We start from the raw sequence: 7,584 nt of genomic DNA, 5'->3' as shown, positions 1-7,584 counted from the left end.
AATGTTTTAGAAAATGAAGGCATAAAAAAAACTATAAATAAAGGAAAAACTGAAAATAAATACGTGTCGTGTCGCGAAGAACCACAACAAACAGATTATAATTTAACAACAAATTCATTTTTACGATTAATTTCTGAAAAAATAGGACAACATTATATGTATATTTTAAATATTTCAGAGACCACTAAAAATTTAATGAATTTAATTTTCAAATTATGTAATTATAGTAAATGTATCTGACAATACAAACTTTCAATTCCTACCTTTGACAATATATCAACAAAAGACACTTTGTTCAAAATGTAACAATTCATTGTTATTATTTTATTCAAATAAAAATTGTAAAATACAGAAAGCTTGAACAATGAATGAGCGTGTTGAAACTAAATCCATAGTGTCTGATAATAACTGCTTCTTTAGAGCATTAGCATTTTTAATATTTGGAAACAAAGGAACTCACAGGGAAATTTGACTTATGATAGTGAAACATATGAAAGAAAACTCCAATTTGTACAGCAATTATTTATTATTTAATTATTTTAACTGGTTGTCTGTAGAAAATTATTTACAATGATCACAAATGAAATATGTTGGAAGTTGGGCGACTGAAGTTGAAATACAAGCAGCAGCAAATGTACTAGATGTACATATATTCACATATAGTCTTAACAAATGGTTGAAATATTGCTCATCAAAGAACCGATTTGAAATGGAAAGTGGAATTTACTTGAAACACAGCGGTTAATGTGTTTATGAACTTGTGTTGTGTGATAAATGTCATAATAGAGACGATTGTGTTTCATAATGGAGAATGTGCGATAAATATGCTAATAATGAAAAACAAAAAGACAATTACGTGATATCCGTTCCTCAATCTCTGAAAATTAAAATAAATGGGAAAGAAAGAGATAAAACTTCTAAATGAAGAGCAGCAAAAATAAATAAATAAAAAAAAGTTTCATAAATAAATGTAGTTAATGATAATGAGAAAACTTTAAATATACATTTGCAATACCTGTGAGAGTTAAGGGGCTCATTTCACAAAGATGATACAGAATTAGGAGACTCAAGGAACAAACAGTGTACTGCTATTAGTTTAACAGCGATTCTTAAAAAATCATATTCAGAATGTGCGCACATGGTCACAAAAGTGCTGAAATGTGATCTTTATAAATACTGTGATATTTGTTTACTTATTTTGTTTAGCTGTTCTGGAAAACTGCTTGATAAAACAATACTTGCCTTGTTTTGTCATTCCTGTACTAATTTACAGATGAACCTTTTTTCAATTACAATCAATATCAAAACTACAAACTCAGCAATTTGGAACAATAATTTTTAACTGACCCTTCTAATTCACCTTTGTTAAACCCGTGAATTAAAATCAATGTTAGATTCATGGAATGACGTGGACATAACTGCATTATGTTTACCTGTCCAGGTCAGTCTGAAGGTAAGTCCCAAAATTAAAAAAATATATATATTTGTATTTAACTACACGACATAACTCCACCATGTTTGATGTTTGGAGTACATGCTGCGATCCCTTTCTGGGGAAGGCAGCGGCAGCAGGACGAAGAGATCGCAGCATGTAGAATAAACAAAAGAGGCAAACACACCGGTGTCAAACACGATGCAGATCTCAGACGGGATACTGCAACTCGCCTTTACCCAGCGTTTTACTGGCAATGCTTCAATCCCTGGACAATAGAATGAACGAGCTACACGCACGGATTAACTTTGCAAACTGCTTCGTGCTGGAGTTTACGGAGACCTGGCTGGACCCTTCAGTGCCTGACTTGGCCGTTACTCCAGCTGGATTTTCCATCTTCCTTCAGGGCAGAACCAGAGTCAGGTAAAGGGAGAGGCGGGGAGAACGTCTGCATTATGCTTTGAGCTCTCGCTGGGGTTCAGATGCAGCGGTACTTTCAACACACTGCTCACCAAACCTGGAGCTCTTAACTATAAAAGTCTGTCCCTTCTACCTTCCTCTGGAACTCAGCTCACTTTAATCACAGCAGTCTACATACCCCGCAGGCGGATAAAACACACGCGCTACAGAAATTATATCAATGGATGAGGGAACGCTCACCCTGAGGCAGCTTCTACCGTTGTTGGTGACTTCAATAAGGCTAATATGAGGGAAGTCTTGCCTAAATATCACTCGCACACTAACTTTCCTACCCCTGGTGATCAGACTCTTGAACATTGTTATTCTCAGCTACAGGACATCTACAAGCCCCAGATCCCACCTCCATTCTCCTCCTCACAACCTACAGACAACGGCAAAAACAGGAAAAAAAAACTGTTCTTCGGGCAGCTCAACGCTGGAGTGAAGAAGGCAGATGAGGTGGACTGGCAGATGTTCTGTGTTGCATCTGAGCGACATTAATGAAAACACAGACTCAGCCTCAGCCTACATCTCCAAGTGCAACGATGCCGTCGTCTTGAAAGTCAATGTTAGGACATTCCCCAACCAAAAGCCCCGGGTGAATGGTGATGTCGGTAGATAGCTCGGAGCGTGCGCCTCTGCCTATCGCTCTGGGGACCTGGAGGCCTTGAGGAAATCCAGATATGACCTATGCAAAGCCATCAGAGATGCCAAAAGAGACTATAAGAACAAGTTGCAGTCTAACTACCACAGCTCCGATTCCAGACTCATGTTTTGTGGCCTTCCATCACAGATTACAAAGGGAGATATAGCAGTGATGCCCTGGCCACTGCCTCTCTTCCCGACGAGCTCAATACCTTCTGTGCACAGTTTGAGGTGAGAAACATCATCCCTTCTGTGAGGCTAGCTGAGAACCAGGACGACTGCAATCTGTCCCTAAATACTGCTGACGTGAGGTCACCAGGACCAGACGGAATTCCAGGCCGTGTCCTCAGAGCGTGCTCCGACCAGTTAGCGGAGGTATTCACCTCTATTCAACCTCTCCTTGAACCAGTCTGCAGTCCCCACCTGTGTCAAACAGACCACCATTGTCCCCATGCCAAAGAAACCTCCCATCACCTACCTCAACGACTGCCCGGTTGCACTGACCTCCGTCATCATGAAATGCTTTGAGCGCCTAGTCAGAAACCACATCTGCTTCACCCTTTCTGACACCTTGGACCACGCCCCCATTCACCTCGACGGGGCTGAAGTGGAGAGTCTCCTGCTTCAGGTTCCCCTGTGTGTTCATCAACAATGACCTTACCTTGACCAGGCATCTGCAGTAAAAACTGCCCAGAAGTGCTTATACTTCCCGTGGAGACTGAAGAAGTTTGGCATGTTTGCAAAAACTCTTAGAAACTTTTACAGGTGCACCACTGACAGCATCCTCTCCGGCTGCATTAGTGCCTGGTACGGCAGCTGCTTGCTGCTGATCGCAAGGCCGTCCAGAGGGTGGTGAAGTCAACGGAGCGCATCATCAGTTGCCATCTCTCCTTCATGAAGGGCGTCTGCCACATAGGATGCCTAAGGAAAGCACAGAAATCATTAAAGACTACAGCCACCCAGGCTCTGGACTGTTCACATTACTGCCGTCTGGTAGATGTTACTGGAGCATTTGGGCACGGACTACCAGACTCACAGTTTTTACCCCCGAGCCGTCAGGCTTTTTAACCAGCAACATTCCACCCATGCGGATACTCTGGTCACTTCCTATGTACACTCAATGTACATCACCATAATTTAATATACATAATCATTGTCCTTCCAACACTTTATATTTACAATATTATAATATTCTATCCTATTGATTGATTCTTTCCTAAGTCTCTGAAACTGCTGCTAGTTATATAATACTATAAAATGTACAGTATACTATATATATATATATATATATATATATATATATATATACTGTTATATATATTTTATGTATAATATATTTATTATTATATTCTCATTTTTGACTTTTGAATAATTCTATACTTTTTTCATTCAAATTTTATATTTGTTATTCTATTAACTTTAGGTGTGCTCAGCCTCTCTAGAGCCCTGTGTGTGACAAGGACAATGTAACAAGGACAGACTGCCCCATAAGAAAAAATACACCCAGTCCTCACGGTATGCATGATTTATTACACTCTAATATGCTTACATGAAAGAACATCTGAACAGTAATTGTTGTTTTTTGATTTTGTTTGGCTGGTGAGGAGGCCAGGCTGATTCAGGAGGCCAAGAAAAAGGCAGTAGAAAAAGGCCCTTCACAATCTCTGGGAACAGACCCGACCACAGCGCTGATCACCACATTAGAACTTTTGGTCTACCCTCCTGCTGCTGTTTCTAAAGTTGTGGTTGAGGCGGTCTTTGAGGCGGCAGGCGGAGCACTCGCTTGAGTTTCCAGGAATGCCTGAGGACCTACCAGGCTACTCAGGGGCACCCGAAAGCTCAGACAAGTGCTCAGCATGCTCAAAGATGCTGAAATTCAGCGGCTAAGAAGGCACTGGCCCTTGGGAAGCACCAGTGGCTTCAGGTCCCCCCCCAAAAAAGCACCAGCCGTTTCAGAGACAGCAGCAGAAAAGGGACCAGCCTGGGTTTGGTGAGTATCCTTACAAAGCATATTTTGCATGTCCTTTTTGGACACAAATGTACATGCAGAAACACAAACACATACATAGTCTTGCATAACGCCTAAAGACCTGGACAATGTGCGGCAGAGGTGCGCAAATGTCCAGTGGTTCCTGCAGTAGTTTATGGCTGCAGCATCATCCGCAGGGACCTCCTGCTTTTGGGCAATGACCCGCGGGTTATGGAGTACATATTGTAAATTTAATTCTTTGGATTTCTTTTAAATATTTACAAATCTGTCACTGAGAGGAGCCCTCAGAGATATTCATCAAAGTATATATATCATTTCATGTTATGGTTCTTACATGACATATACTGACTTGAGTCAAATTTCTTTGTAGTCTTTGATTAAACATGCTGTTTGTTCATGAGGGGATGCCGAGCACACACATTTGCTCAAGCACCTGTTTGTTTGCTCCTAGTGGTGTCAGTGTAGAGTTCCAAGTTGAAAAGATGGCTGATAGCTCCTATGTTTTCTTTTTTTGGTGTGGTGAACATGGGAGCAAGTGGCTTGGCACCCACATCAGTTGAGAAAAAAATAGCTGATGTGAAGCACGTTGTAAAGGACACTTTGTAAATGAGCGGATATGCCCATAGGGTGTCCGGCTCTCAAAAACGAGAGTTGTCCAGCTGCTGGAGCTCCTCAACGACTGTGACTGTGACCTGTCACAAAATGTGATAGGCCACAGCAAAATTTATAGGGGTCAAAAAGAGGTTAGCTTGCATTATAGTACATTCTACACTAGGTGCACTTAGTACAAATACAGCAAAAATATGAGAATTGGCTGATTTTGCAATTTCAGGAAATGTTGTGCCAGCAGCCGACTCTGCAAGTTCATTGTCAACGCCAATCACCGTCTCCCGGGCTGTGCTCTTTTAGTGTTGATTTCATTAATGACATACCGCTTTTTTAAAGTGATGTATTATCGGAGATAATGTCCTGGTATTGATCACTCTAAATTCATGTTTTCATAATGTATTATCAGATGAACTAAAATACACCATGGCCCAGGAGGCTCAAGGAAGTTTTTTTTTTGGCCTCCTCCTTGTGACGTTTAAATCAGACCTATTATGCACCTCATCACTGAATCATCCAAAAACTCTTTACATACGAAACTGGTTTGGTGGTTTTCAATCAAAACATGGCCACAATAGTTCCAGGTATCAACAACTGGAGTTTTCGGACCAAAGGAACATTTTCATAGTTCTAAAAACAGTTGGAGGACCACGACATAACTGCACGTTGATTGGTCCAGACGTAATTGTACATTGATTGCTCCAGACGTAAATGCACGTTGATTGGTCAAGACGTAAAAGCAAGTTGATTGGTCCAGACGTAAGTGTACATTGATTGGTTCAGACGTAAGTGCACATTGATTGGTCGAGACGTAAGTGTACGTTGATTTGTCCAGACATAAGTGCACGTTGATTGGTCCGGACATTAGTGTACGTTGATTGGTCAGTGTGGGCAGTTAATAACAACAAGCGCAAAGCACGGGCCGTTTACAACAACAACAACAACAGCAACAAGTGGTTCAGACGAAAGTGCCAACGTAAGACGTAAGTGGAAATCTGAGTGTTGCGTGGCGCAAGGTGACGTGGAGGGGTCGTTGTCGGGCCATCGGGTGCAGGGACGGCGGGATCCCAAGTAGGATCTTCCCCGGTCCACTTAACAGCGGATAATGGCTCGCTTCTATTGGCCGGGCATTTGGGCAGATGTGCGTAAATGGTGCACTGCGTATCCTGAGTGCCAGTTTGTCAACCCTCCGGCTATGCCAAGAGCCCCGTTGAGGCCCCTAAGCCTAGTCGAGGTCCCGTTCGAAAGACTCAGTATGGTCCTCGTCGGACCGTTAGACCGCAGTGCCCGCAGGTATCATTTTGTGTTAGTCCTAGTGGATTATGCAACTTGGTACCAAAAAGCAGTGCCCCTGCGCAGTATTACCGCCAAAAGGGTGGCGCAGGCGCAGGAAGGAAATCATGACCAAGCATGGCACTACATTTATGTCTTCTACACTTCAGGAACTTTACAAGTTACTGGATGTCTCAATTCGGACCAGCGTTTACCATCCCCAGACCGACGGCCTGGTGGAGCGCTTTAATAGAACGCTGAAAAACATGATTCGTTTGTTCATGTTCATGACGGTGGCCATAATTGGGACAAGTGGTTGGACCTCCTGTTGTTTGCGGTGCCGGAGGTTCTCCAGGCCTCCACGGGATTTTCTCCCTTTGAAGGCCTCTTTGGCAGGAGACCTGGGAGCTGCTGGACTTAATTCAAGAAAACTGGGACGAAGGTCCTAGCACCAGTAAGAATGACATACAGTATCTTATGGACCTGAGAGCATAGTTACATGCGCTGATTCAATCGTTATCATGGGAGAATTTGCTCCAGGCTCAGGAAAGTCAGTGCCTCTTATACGACCGGGGGCCCAACTCAGACAATTTGCACCAGAAGACAAGGTGTTAGTGTTGCTCCCTACGTCCAGCTCTAAATTGCTCGCAAAGAGACAATGGCCTTTTGTGGTCACACGGTGGGTTGGCAAGGTCGATTATGAGGTCGAACAGTCTGACAGGCAGGGGGTGCAACAGATTTATCACCTAAACCTCTTAAAAGAATAGAGGGTCCATAGCCGGTCACACCGGTCATTGAGCAGGATGAGTTGGGGCCGGGGGTTCAAAAAGCGGCTGATCGTACTACGGCCCTGTTAAGTGACCATCTCTCTCCGTTACAGAGGGTGGACATAGCTGCACTTCAGCGTCGCTTCTCTGATGTTTTCTCCTCCCTGCCAGGCCTCAAATTTAACCAAGGGCTACCGGCAGATTCCCTTGTCTCAGGAGTCCAAGGAAAAGTCTGTGTTCTCCACGCCATTTGGCTTCTACTCATTTCGCACACTTCGGTTCAGGTTGTTTGGTGCCCCAGCCACCTTTCAGAGACTGTTTAACCGTGTCCTGCGTCCGCATGTAGCATACGCTGCGGCCTACCTATATGACGTTTTCATTCGCACCTGGAAGCGCATATGCAGCATGCGGGC

This window comes from Zeus faber, assembly GCF_960531495.2.
Source record: "Zeus faber genome assembly, chromosome: 1".
Classification (NCBI taxonomy): Eukaryota; Metazoa; Chordata; class Actinopteri; order Zeiformes; family Zeidae; genus Zeus; species Zeus faber.
Note: the sequence above shows the minus strand (reverse complement) of the source record.